General features: G+C 37.8%; 2 long non-coding RNA genes across 3 annotated transcripts in view; one reads left to right on the top strand and one right to left on the bottom strand.

Annotated features, from left to right (window-relative positions):
* The window catches only part of LOC126947678 (uncharacterized), a 65,216-nt gene that overhangs the window by 36,367 nt on the left and 14,471 nt on the right, over positions 1-14,378 (bottom strand). The gene's annotated exons all lie outside the window — the stretch shown is intronic.
* LOC126947679 (uncharacterized) overlaps positions 5,265-14,378 on the top strand; it is a 165,037-nt gene continuing 155,923 nt past the window's right edge. For both annotated transcript variants that reach the window (XR_007723166.1, XR_007723165.1), the window contains exon 1: positions 5,265-5,325. This is a non-coding gene — a long non-coding RNA (uncharacterized LOC126947679). The remainder of the gene's footprint in view (positions 5,326-14,378) is intronic.

Raw genomic sequence — 14,378 nt, 5'->3', positions numbered from 1 at the left:
TCTTTTCAGGCACCAGATTTTGGAGTGGCTACTCAGTAACAGATAACTGAGCAGTCCAAAATGTGCAGCACCTACAGTCTACAGTGGAAGACATCATGTTTTCACGTAGTTCATCATGTGTGAATTAGTTGGAATAAATATCTCAGGAAGCCAGACATTCCGCTGAAACAAGACCTTTGTGTGCATTAGCTCCTTCCTTATGAACTTCACAGCCATTTGCTGGAACGCATGAGATAAAAATCTAGGACTACACATGAGATCAAATCTTATGACCATGAGAAGCACCCTCTAGAGTTGTGTGCACAGTGCAATTATGACCCAAGATAAAAGCTGGGCATTCAAAAAGCCACAAAAAGTCAGAAATACAGTCCAGAAAACTAGGTCCAGAAAACCAGGGCCAGAACATCAGAAAATAACCTAATTCCTTTTGCCAGAACGTACTTCTTCAACTTTAACATATTCATGGCCTATTCATTCCAATGCTGGGAAGCTTTTTGTTTTACTTCCAAGTATTGATTTTAGTAATAATAGTAACAATAACACTGCCACTACTACTGCATTTATTAATCAGTTATAAATTCCTAAATACTTTACTAGGTATGTATTTTCTCATCAAAGAACCCTATGGAATAGATGCTAATGTTCTCAACATTTTATAAAAAGGAAATTGGAGCATAGTGAAGTGAAATCAATTGCCCAAGGTCACACAACATGCAAACAGTGGTGCTGTGTTTGAACGCACAGCACCTCAATCCACAGCCTGCATTCTTCACCACTGTGCAAACTGTCCTCTTTTGTGCTCTGGCAATGCCTAGTAGTGCCATTCTCAGTTTACTCATCTGAACTGTCAAATTGATGGCAAGTTCCTAAGGGCAAGAGTTAAGCCTCAGGCACTATTTTATCTGTACTCCCTAATGAAATGCACAGCATGGCAGTACATTGTTGATGCTCAATAAATGCTTGTTACATAAATGCATGAAGCAACAAATTGTGTAAGTCACCTCTCCTCCCTGGATCATGATATTCTCATCAGGAACATGAGGACGTTGCAGTAGATATACAGGAATATCTCTTTTGGCTGTGAAATTCTGTGATTCCCTGACTTGAACTACCTCTAAGTGAAGCAGGAACTGCGAATTTTCATTCAATGTTGCCTTGATCCCTAGACTAGAAAATAATAAAAGTTTTATAGGGTTGCACTGAGACTAGCTCTTCTTTTTTTAGCGTTGGGGATTTCCTGTGCTACTTCAGTTAAATAGATCATACGCTCTGGATTCTTGAGAGGAACCCAGTTGAAAGAGTCACACTTTTGTTCTTCGAGATGAATGGGCAAACGGAACATCCTCAAGGCCCACAGGACTTGCCAGCTCTTAGGGCAGATGTGGTTCAGGGTTGGGCTGTCAGTATCACTCTTTTGGGTCTCTTTGTTTGTCAGGGATAACCCATCTGGGTCGTTCTCATCATATGAACCATAAAGCAAGAGAAATGGGAAGCTGAAGCTCCTTTTGCAAGGTAGCAAAATGGACTCCACTTCTCATATATCAGAGTGCTTGCAATTTGGTATATAAATGCTTGGAATGTTAAGTTGGCTTTAGAAGGGCGATAATCTACCTCTGTTACCTCGTCTAATTTTGCAGTTTTTTTAATTGGGGGAAGAAGAAGAAGGTATTAAGTTCATTGCCAAGCAAAATTACTCAGCACAACTCTCACTCTCTGAGCTCTCACAAATGAGAGGCGGCTCTCTGTCCTAGATTCTATGCTCCATTTAGGTGTCATAGTCATCACATCAAAGTCACTTTGTTGTTGTTGTTGTTTTGCTCAGAAATGCTCATATTTTCCCCCTTTGCAATCTATTGACTACTCTCCCATGTAATTTTCCTGGACTTCCTGGGTTGTTCTATTTTACTATTTCCTCAGCAATGACTTTAGAAAAGGAATTTGGTATTTATAGGACACAGTTCATACCATCCTTTCCTAACTTTATATTCTTGTCAAGTTGTCTGTAAAATGAGTCACTTTCTGTTCCAGCTAACACAGTAAACTTAAAGTTACCATCTTTGGAGGGTGAAGGAAACAACCTAAATGAGTAGAACCCATTATCAATTCAAGGGTTAATACATGTCAATTTGACGCTGTAGATATTTAAACATTTTCACTGTCCATAACCACAAGTATTATATTACATTCCTATTGAATCTACCTGCAGGAGTCCTTGCCTCTCTTCTCTTCGTGTGTCAAAAATATATTTATTTTATTGCTAATGCTTTGGTCAACTCTTGGAATTTGTACCTAGTTTATGACTCTTACCGCTCTGGGATTTTCTGGGGACCACTCCTAGACATATCTTACTACACATTCTTACAGACCCTTGTAAATATCAACGCTTTGTGTCTGTTATTACAATAGTTATACATATAAGCTATTTTGCAGAGCCTGCCAAGATGACAAGTTCTCCCAGGGTTATTCAGTCACTTTGCTCACACATTAAAACTTTGGACGTCACCCAATTTCCTTCAAATGAATGTGACAGAATACTGAACCATTGCTTACTGAGTTTCTTCTTTTTTTGGCCCTTCTTTGTTCTTTGACAACAGTGTTTAATAACCACACTCTCCCTCCTGTTTCCATGGCTAGTAACCCCGAGGTTGCTTTTGACTCAGATTCTTTCTTTGAGATTCACATTAGTCATGCAGTTAGCAATTCATGTATATACAGCTTGGCACGGAGATATAGAGAAAATTGGAATGATGGTCGCACATTCTCCCTGCTCCTTGCTTTCCCTTGTTGCTTTCAGTCTACATCGCTGTGTGGAAACACTGGGTCCCCTGCCTGTTTCTAACCTTTAATGGTTTGGCACATTTTGAATTGCTTGCAGTCACCTTATGAGAGTTGAGTGCACAGATTTTCTTTCATTTATTACCTGTCGTACAGAATTACAAAATTATTGTATCAAGTGGATAGCCTCTTTATTCCTTGGCCTACGTGAATATCCCTTCTGTTCTTCCTTCCTCCCTTTTTCCATTCTTACTTTCCTCCCTCCTTCCTTCCTTTGTTTCTTCCATTTTCATTAGTCATTTGTTGAACACCTATTATGAACCATGTTTCGTTCCAGACACTGGAGAGAGCTTGCTCAAAAAAAAAAAAAAAAAAAAAAAAAAGAGAGATGAGATTGCTGGTCCTTATATTTCTGGAAGGCAAGAAAAGGAGATCCCAGGAAACATTTAAAAGGAATAAAACATAAACAGGATAGCTACATGTAGTGATAAATTCTCTAATAGCAAATATAAAGGGCAATGTAATAAAGAGTGACTTGGGGTAGGTAAGATACTCAAGAGAGACTTCTGCGTTAAGTTAAAACTATCATAATAAGAAACTAGCTAATCATGCAAGGCTTTAAAATAAGAACATTCCAGGCAAAGGGAACAGCTTATGCTATGATGTGGAAAAAACTTGGCTTGACCAAAAAGTCAGAAAAAAATTCATTAAAAATAGTAAAATCAAACTTGAAAGCAAGAACACACTCATCTTCCCCATGTTAAAAATGGTTAAACAAATAAAAAAATGAGTAATGGCATTCCAAAAAGGATACCGATCATCTGTTTTCTCCAGTCATTTGTTTCAATGATACTGGATGGAACTCAGCTTCGCCCATTAAATATTGAACTAAACGTCTGTGGTACTGTAACCAGACGGCCAGTGTAGTATATCTGACTATTACTTTATACCAGCCCTCCATTCCCAACTTTTTAAAATAAGAAAATAACTTTGGAGAATGGTACAGAGGCATGGGTGCCTGCTATAACATAATACCAAAGTCTGAAAATTAGGAACTGGAAGTACATGCATGCACCTGTGTGTCAAGAAGCTGGTGTAAGATTATGTAGAATCCTGCTATTCATAACAAACAACTATATATATTTCATACTAAACTAGATACATTGTATAATGTCCATACAATGAAATACATTGTGATATGTTTATAGGATAGAATGTGAAAGACCCAAGGAATGCTACAAACAAGAGCATGAATGAAAACCACAAATGTAGAGTTAAGGAAGACAGACATACAAGAATATATAGTATTAAGATTCAATGTATTTAAACTTCAAAAAATAATAAAGCCCAGTATTTTTGGATACATGGTAATGTAGTAAAACTATAAAGGGAGATAGTAGCCATGACCATAAAAGGAAAGGTAGTAGGTGGGGAGAAAGGTAGCTGGAATTGGGCTAGGCTGTTTAGTGATTCTCAGGAGCAGGCGATTATCAGATTTTGATTTAGGTACATTACATGAGTGTTCTGTTTTTCAGGGGACAAATCACTGACCTATATTTCATGGTGTACTAATCTATATGTCTATTACATTTTACAATAAAAAATAGTAACTAGCATAGTTCCTGGCCCACACTAAATGTTCCATATATTAAAATGGAAGGCATTATAAGCTCGGAAAATACATTTCTCCTCCTCCTCTATGAAAGGATTAAGTGAAATGTTTCCTAAGTGCTTTCCTTTTCTTTTCTTTTTTTTTTTTTTTTTTGAGATGGAGTCTCACTCTGTTGCACAGACTGGAGTGCAGTGGCACAATCTTGGCTCACTGCAACCTCCACTTCCTGGGTTCAAGTGACTCCTGCCTCAGCCTCCAGATTAGCTGGGATTACAGGCATGCACCACCATGCCCAACTAAGTTTTCTATTTTTCATAGAGATGAGGTTTCACCATGTTGGCCAGGCTAGTCTCGAACTCCTAACCTCAAATGATTTACCGGCCTCGGCCTCCCCAAGTGCTGGGATTACAGATGTGAGCCACTGCACCCAGCCTCCTTTTTCCAAAGGAAAAAAAAAAAAACTATTTAAGAAATGGTTTATAGTTGCATCCTGATTCCTGGGTGTTGGGGGAGGAAAGGAAGAAATAATTTAACCTACTGATTCTACTAGTCTACTCTGGACTCAGCTCTCTATTAACATGAAATCCAGATTTATTTTCATCCAAACTAACATTCGGAAATAATAATATTAAGTATTAATGAATGAAAATATTTTTCAACCCCAGAGCAGTTTAAATCTTACTGTATTATATGCTCTATAGGTACTAAATTTCTATTTTGCATTTCATTACATGTATATAATTAACAGATTGATTGCAATAGTTTGAAGTGTGTCTATTTTTTTCCTGCTACTTTAAGATGCCATTCTTGTCTGGTTACCATAGAATCTTTGGAATCTGCATTGCAAGGCACATAGTAAGCAGTCAAGAATATTTGTGGTTCTACTGATTGAAGTCATCCTGTCTTGTGACTCACGCATGGCACGTGTAGAAGTCAAGGTAAAACGAGCTGTTGAAACAGATATACCCAAATTCTCAGTGATAAACAATAGTTTTATTGTCAGGGATCTAGACAGGTGATACTCCATGCAGTCGCTGGTGATGGGGGCTTTGACAAAACTTCTCACTTTTCCCCAGCTTGAGAGGTTACTGATATCCAATGGGCAGAGGGGGAAGAAAGAGACATATGGGAGTATACTGCTCAGAGGATGGGTGCACTAAAATCTCAGAAATCACCACTAAAGAACTTTTCCATGCCTCCAAAAACTGTACTCCAAAAACTATTGATATAAAAGAATGTAAAATAAAAAAAAAAAAAAGAGAGAGAGAGGCAGTCACATGGGAGATCATACAGAAGATCTTGTAGGCCACGCCTGGAAATGGCATACCTCCCTTCTGCTCATATTTTATGAAGCAAATCCAGTAAGTGGCAACTCTAGATGCAAAGTCCTCTGGGAGATGCAGTCCCTGTCTAATCTGGGCCACTTCTTCTTGAGAGTAGGGTCTCCTAGAAGGTTTTTCTACCATGCAACTCTGGTGGACAGCTGGCTCTCTATGCCACAAGACTATTCAATTAGTTTATTTCTACAGCTCTATACACCACACACACCTGCCTCAGCTACATTATAAGCAGGTGAAAGGAAAGAGATTAGATTCGAGTTTTAAAAGGATTTTACTTTGTCTTCTCAAAGTCACCATTTTAGTGTGGCCAGTGTAGATTACTGCTTTGTGTTTTAAGAAACTACAGAGCGAACAAATATTTAATTCATATTTTTGATCAATTGTGAGGACCTTAATATATTATACACTTAGAGACTTACCAGATCTGTTTATAAATGTCACATAGAAAGAGAGAGTGCTTGCTCAGAGTTTTCGAGAGAATATCTCAAACCATTCAACATTCAAAACACAGAACAGCTCTGCCGGAAGATTAATCTTCATTCTCACACTGTCCTTGGTAAAATTTGAAATTACAACCTCAATTCCTTGACTCATACCAACAAAGGAATATTTCCAAGGGCTTGCTTCTCTTTCACACCAAAATTTCAGTTTGTTAAAGCAAACAATATCCTCCCTTTTGCAAATGCTTACTGCATTTCAGGCTATTCCTGAACCTTACATTTCTGATCTTTCTTACTAATAGTCAGCTGTTAGACATTTCGGTCATTCAAAAAAGGAGATTTTGAAATTTCTAATTTCATAAAAGACTATCTCAAGGTGCTGAAAGATAACCAAGAACTGGGAATTGTGGAAATTCTTGCTTCTGTGATTTCAAATTAGAGCTCACAATATCTTTGGCATAAGCTACATAAAGAAGAACATCATGGCACTGAGTGATTTAAACATGATAAACAGGTACAGGTGATGTGGTTCTAACCAAATCACTAATGTACTGCAGATCAGACAGAATTAATGAATTTTATGCTGCGGTCTCTATAAATGAGCCAACAAATATGCAGCAAAATTCTGAACTGCAGCCTTGAAATAAAGAGCTTAATGTAATTCAGCGCTTATTGGTTGCCTAGAAACTAACTTGGAAGGGGGTTGGGGAGGGAGGACTAGAAAACATGGAGGGTTCATAGGTTTAATAAGGAAATTATTAACTCTGAACTGCTTGGGGATGTGACAGATATACTCCACAATGCGCTCCTCTCCCAAGAGCTCCGTAATATGTTCGAGAGCAAGGTTAGGGGGCACGCAGAAGAGGCTGCTATAGAATGACAGGGCAGTAGTGAAGGCTTTGGGCAAACACCAGCATATACAAACCTCCACAGTTGCTGCAACCCATGATCATCTCAACTTGTTGACCAGCTGCAGCTATGGGTAAAGCTTGCTTATTTGCTTTTCCTAAATTATTTTTTCTAGAAATATATAGCTTAGGACTTAGTTATTACATGAGACACTTTCCCAATTCATTATATCACTAAGGATATTTTAAAATGTTATTTGGGGCAGGTAGGGGATGGGGAGACAGAAGACAGCTTAATCAATTTTATATTAAGAAAAGTGGGCCAGGTGTGGTGGCTCCTGCCAGTAATCCCAGCACTTTGGAAGGTTGAAGCAGGCAGATCACCTGAGGTCAGGAGTTCGAGACCAGCCTGGTTGATATGGTGAAACCCCGTCCTTACTAAAAATACAAAAAAAAAAAAAAAAAAAAAAAAAAAATTAGCCTGGCATGGTGGCAAGCACCTGTAGTTCCAGATACTCAGGAGGCTGAGACAAGAGAATTGCTTGAACTGGGGAGGTGGAGGTTGCAGTGAGCTGAGATCATACCACTGCACTCTGGCCTAAGGGACAAGAGCAAGACTGTGTCTCAAAAAAAAAAAAAAAAAAAAAAAAAAGGAGTGAAGGGGCTGAGAAACGGGGCACGGGGCACACGGCACACATATTCAGCAGGAAGCCTTTTGGAAGAGGAGAAATTAACCAGTTTGGATGTTTTAATTGCAAACCACGTGATGTGAAGGGCTCATTGAGACCACTCATGTTACAGTCCCATTGCTAGTTCAACTTCTTTTCTTTATTTGAATATAGAAACCAAGGAGGAGGAGATGATGCCCAGGTGGCAATTCACAAGGTAGCATTTTAGCATTTCCTTTAAAACTTAAATAAATGGCCCTCTCAATTTTAGAGCAGTGCATACACAGGAGGTACTGTGCTTTAGCGTCTCAGCTTCAAAGAGTTGCTTAGGGAGGACATATTTTATCCTAATTATTTTTGACAGGAATTAGGTCAGATTAATTAGTTTAAAATTCAGCTGAACAACAACGTCTTTGCTAATTACTTGAGGGTTCATACATAATTCATTTACAGTAGCAAAAAAAAAAAAAAAAAGGAAAATACTGGGAAAGAATGCTACCTAACACTGACCGCTTTGATGGGCCATTCATAAAAAGAGGACCCTCTGTGACCCAAAAGGTGTGATGAGGAGCACAGAGTTCCGTGAGCATTTTATTAAGTATGAAGATGAATATTTATTTATATAAATATGCATTTTTAGGTAGCTTTATGTTTTTAATTACTTATATTTAAAATAAACATTTATTTATTTATTTATTTATTTATTTGTAAACAGTGTCTCCCTCTGTCGCCCAGGCTGAAAAGCAATGGTGCGATCTCAGCTCACCGTATCCTCTGCCTCCCGGGTTCAAGTGATTCTCCAGCCTCAGTCTCCTGAGTAGCTGAGATTACAGGCGTGCACTACCACACCCAGCTAATTCTTGCATTTTTAGTTGAGATGGGGTTTCGCCATGTTGGCCAGACTGGTCTTGAACTCCTGGCCTCAAGGGATCCACCTGCCTTGGCCCCTCAAAGTGCTGGAATAACCGGCGTGTGCTGAACCTAAATATATTTTTAAAAATACTTTAGAATGTAATGTCAAGGTAAGACAGAGTAAGAGAGTGAGTGATGAGGAAGTGAGTTTTAGAGAGAAGATAGTCCTAGCTCAGTCCCTTACCATAGGCAATGTACATAACTGCTCTGAGGTTTAGAATTTTTTTTGTTATTGCTGTTAAACTAATAATAGCATTTAGCACCTACTTTATGGCCTGTTGTGAGAATTACACGAGATAATGTACGTAAACCTCAGCACCTGACATAGAATAAGTATTTAATGTTTGTTAGTTATTATCGTTTCTATAGTAGTATAGGAAATTAAATAAATGTTTGCCCTACTACCTACACACTTCTAAGCTTGCCCTCAGATTACGTTAAAGTGAATTATACCTTTTGGCTCAGATTGCATTAGAAAGGCTGCTTTAAATTTAGAGTCAATTTTCTACAGGGGGAAAAAAAAGACGGACTAAAATATTTCAGTAGATTAAATATCGACTAATATTAAGCAAAAACCAAAGGTGTTTGGGAGGTCTTGGACAAATATCAAATAGTAGAGTGTAAGTATGCATTATTTGTCCAGTGTCCTACTCAGGGATAAGAAAGCATTTTAAAATCTTTTATTTATGAAGAGAATCCCAAATACAGATTGTGGAATCTCTTGATATTTAAAGGCTTGCTCACAGATTCCTTTTTTTAAAATGTATGAGACAAACAAATATATCTACACTTAGGTTCTGTTAGTCGAAAATTCTGGGCTAAATTATGACTGGATTTGGGGACATATAATCAAGCATCTAGATACATGTAAACTAAAGACAAATTTTGCTGGCAAACAAACTACTTACAGCCTCTGGCATTAGGACTACTGAGATTTTCTTTTCAAATACTAGACTATATTTACAGCTTAAAATTTGGATGGAATAGGAGCCATTAAAAATGGATGACATTGAAGGAAATAGTAATAATATTTTCCATATGTAAACCCAAGTTGAAAATACAACTGGCAACTCTGTCTGTTCAGTGCAAGTATTTTGAGGCTTAACATACATGTTATCATGATTGCTGCTACTTTAATTCCCACATCTCCCTGGCAAAATAATTGAATAGTCAAGAGAATAAATGTCTCTCACAGCATGTGAGGCAAAACCCAGGATGGTTCAGATCACATTTGGCCAAAGAAATGCTTTCTTATTTCTCTTCTAGAACTGTGTGTCTGAACACTATGATGGGCTGTCCAAAGTGTTTTATTAGATGGTTCATCCCCCTAAATACCTGATTTCTGTATTGGAGGCATGCTCTCTTCCCTGGAAACAATTTTCCTTTTAAAGTTATAAAACAGCCATTAAAAGAGGTAACTTAACAACTGCCATCAGAGAATAAATTCTAAACAGTCTGCAGCACTGTTAAGAGAAAAACAAAAGAAGGCCTATGCACTTACTTTACAAGGATAAAATTTCCAATTAACCTTTGGCTATTTCGGGGAGCAAACTTTAGCTATCAATGGGGAAAAGTAAGCAGGTGTTAGGGTGGATTGGGAAGGAGAGGGCAACTATCTTGAATCGCTGAATTGCAGACTGCAGTAATCATCAAATTCAGGCCATTTCTGGTCTTACTTTTTCTCTTTGACAAAAGAGCAACAAAAGCTCATTCTAGCCTATATACGTCTCAATTATCAACCAGCTGTAATTGATATTGTCATTTCCATGGGCACTGGCCGCACAACAGGTAGTGAACATGGGTGCAGCGAGAAAGATGTGGCTGAAATATTTTCTCCAACACAGACTATCTGAGATCTTTACCTACCTTATAAAAATGTTTTCTGCATTAAATTTTACATACAAGAAGACTTTAGCAAATCTCTTGATATATTGTTACTATAAAATAATGAAGGGCAGTATCATTGTTATTTTGTGATTTTTATCAATATCAAATAAATTGTCTACAGTACACTGTAGACTGTCAAATAAATTCAGTCAACAGTAGTTCTAAATTCAAAGATGTTTTACTTTTAAATAGAGAGCATAAACACAAGATATAAGCAAATGAGAACAGGTAAAAAAAAAACGATTTTATAAATAGAATGTCATTGTAGCATTTGACTACTCTTGTGACCACTTTTACTATCGTAAAATAGGAACACTTACTTTTTCTTGAATGCTAACTCTAGGTTTAACTGTGTTAGGTGTTTTACCTATGAAATTTCATTGAATCATTGCAGTATAACTAAGCCTGGTGTTATCATAATCCTCATTGTAGAGTTACAGAAACAACTGAGCTTACTACATGAAGTTCAGTAACTTTGCTCAAGTCCCCCAGCAGGTGATGCTTAAACACATGAGAGTAGGTGTCCATATCTCTGGTAGATATGACTAGTAGACTGATACTTGTGAACCACTGCACCACACTATACACTTTCTAAATTTGTTTGAGCATATCCACTGTTTAGTCTTTGCAAGAAAAGATGGAGGTAGGGTGACAGAGGGTGTGAAGGAAAGAGTAGATTGCTCGGAAGTTTGGCCCCATGGATTTAGGTTGACAGCACAGCAGTCTAGACCACCACTAGGGGGCAGACTGGTGCTAATTCATATTTCCATCATTTCTGGCCTAACCATAATGTACAGAACCCAAAGCAGCACCTTACTTTGCTCCCCAATATCCAAAAGGGCACAGTTCTGTTTCCTTCAGGATAATTAAATGAATGCAGTTATAAAGGCAAGTGAATATGTGCTTATTAGGGCAGAGATGAAAGAGCGTGAATGTAAAATGTTGCAGCCACGTTGGAAAGAAGTTGGACCATTTCTGAGAAAGTTCAACCCAAACTTAACATACAACCCAGCAATCAGACTCCTAGATAACTATCCTGGAGCAATGAAAACCTATGCTTAAAGATTTTCATGTGACTATTCATAGCAGTATCATTCACGAATGATGGTCAAAAAGGGGAAGTTATCCAGATGTCCATCTATTGAAGTATGGATATATAAAATGTGCTCTATCCATAAAATGGAATATAAGGCAGCAATATAAAAGTAATAAAGCACTGATATATGTTACAACAGGAGGGAACCTCTCCAACAATACACTAAGCAAACGAACTCTGACACAAAAGAACCCACATGTTGTATGGCTTCTATGAAATGTATAGAATAGGTAAATCTGTAGAGACACACAATGCATGTGTATTTGCCTGGGGCAGAATGTAGGAATGTGGATTAACAGTAAATGGGTGTATGGAATATGGAGCAATGAAAATGCTTTAATACTACATTGTGGCAATGCTTGTATGCTCTGTAATTTTATTAAAAATCATCGAATTGCCAGGCGTGGCACTGTAATCCCAGCACTTTGGGAGGTCAAGGTGGGTGGACCACAAACTCAGGAGTTTGAGACCAGCCTGGTCAATATAGTGAAACCCCATCTCTACTACAAATACCAAAAAATTAGCCAGACGTGGTGGCACATGCCTGTAATCCCAGCTACTTGGGAGGCTGAGGCAGGAGAATTGCTTGAACTCGGGAGACGGAGGTTGCAGTGAGCCAAGACGGCACCACTGCCCTCCAGCCTGGGTGACAAAGTGAGACTCCGTCTCAAAAAAAAAAAAAAAAAAAAAAAATTGAATTGTATACTTTAAACAGATGAATTTTATAATATGTAGATTATACTTCAATGAATCTGTTTACAAAAACTTTAAAATGAAATTAAGGATGGAGCGCTTCAGGTATGAGATAGCACATTCACTCGAGTCGTTTCTCTACTAAAAACATCTCACCCTTCAGTCCACATTCTGCTGCAGTGACTTCCTGCCCTTCTAGTCCCAACTTCTTTTATAACATTTTGCCTCTGCTTCTTGTCTCTTTATCCTCATCTCATATTCAACCCTCAGCCCACTGCAATCTGGCTTCAGCCCACATAATTCTACCAAAATTGTTCTTGCCAACTTTGTGATGACCTCCTTTTTGTTACATCCAGTGGGTGTTTTTAGCCTTTATCTTTACTTTCTCTCTCAGCACTCTGACCCTGTTCACCACTCTTGTACCCACTATTTTCTTACAGAATTTGTAATGTTTTATTCTCCTGGTTTTCCTTCAATACCTCTGCTTGCTTTTTTGCAGTCTTCTTTCTGGGTTCCTTTTTCTTTGTCCATCGCTTATGTTCCGATACTACTCAGGACACTATGCAAGATCCTCTTCTCATTATATTTCAGAGTGGTGTCACAACATCATCTCTACCAGAACCATTGGGTGAGGCTCTGGTTTTCAACAAGGCAGATTTGGGAACTACATTCTACACCTACTCAATGAAACACTCTGGAGTTGGTACCCAGAATTTTGAATTTTATTGGGTTTCCTGGGTAATTAATCTGACCCCAAAGTTTGAGAATCATTCCTTTATATATCATCCCTGAGTAAGATTATCTACTCCCATATGTTTAATTACCATCTGCTTGCTGACAACCTCAAAGTTTGTATCTCTAGCTCAGATCTTGTTCCTGAAAAGGACTTTGTTCATAATCCATATGCATAAATTTCTGCTAGCCATCTCACTTGAAGTCTTACAGAAGGAAAACCTTACTATGCCACCAAATGATCTCATTACTTTCACTTGCCATATTTAGTGTATGTTTCCTAGTTCAGTTGAGGAATCAACCATCACTGTTACAGATCTCACGAATCTAGTTAGCTTCCTTAACCCTTGATCCTCACCCTCCTTTACATCCAATCTGAAGCACTCTCAATTTAATCTTCTAAAAATATGATGATTCCAGCTACTTGTCTCCATCCCCGCTTACAGGTATTCTAGTTGAGGCCAATAGTATCTGTCACCTGGAACCACTATAGCTGACTCCAAATGAGTTTCTCAGCCTCTGTCTTTGCTGCTCTCATTTGTCTATCATCCTCTATTTGTACTGAAATGATTTTTTTGAAATGTGAACCTAACTAGGCTGCTTTCTTATTTAAAACATTTCTGTAGAATTCCAATCTTCTTAGAAGAAAGGTCAAATTCTTTAACTTGATAAAAAGGAACTTCCATGATGACACCCCGGCTTACCACTCCAGATTTATTATTCCCAATCTCCGTGTCATCTTTTCAGGAATTCTAACTTCTAGTTTCATTGAACTCTTACTTCTTTAAAGAATGCCAACTCTTGTTATTACCTCTATACATTTGTATATAATGCTTACTGAGATGAAGTATTCTGTTCCACCTCTTTGGCTGATTTTTACTGATTTGTCAGATATTACCTTCCATGTTACCTTCCCTGGAAATTCTCCGACCCTCTGAGTTCAAATAAGAGGACTCTGCAATATGCAATTGTAATACACTATGTTGACCCCAGCATAGGACTATTACACTGCATGTTAAGTTTTCAGTTTTAAGAGTTTACTGAACTCTTCTTCTACTGGACTACAGGCTTAATGGGGGCTGGACCCAAGTGACCAGAACATGGATTTTGCCAATATAAACCTATTGAATTATTCAACAGGGGAATGATTTTTTTTTTTTTTGTAAACCACAATCTAAAAAAAGTGTTATAGTCACATATGTTTAACTTCCACATAATTGAAATTATAATAAAGACTAAAACATTTTGTGGTAGGTTTTTGGATGACACTATGGATATCATTTTAAAACACTATTTGAATGTTTCATATAGAATAAATACAAATATATCAACATTTGGGGGAAAAGTATTAGAGAGTGTTAGCATCCTCAAAGCT

This window comes from Macaca thibetana, chromosome 2, assembly GCF_024542745.1.
Source record: "Macaca thibetana thibetana isolate TM-01 chromosome 2, ASM2454274v1, whole genome shotgun sequence".
Classification (NCBI taxonomy): Eukaryota; Metazoa; Chordata; class Mammalia; order Primates; family Cercopithecidae; genus Macaca; species Macaca thibetana.
Note: the sequence above shows the minus strand (reverse complement) of the source record. Positions and strands in the feature narration are given on the sequence as shown.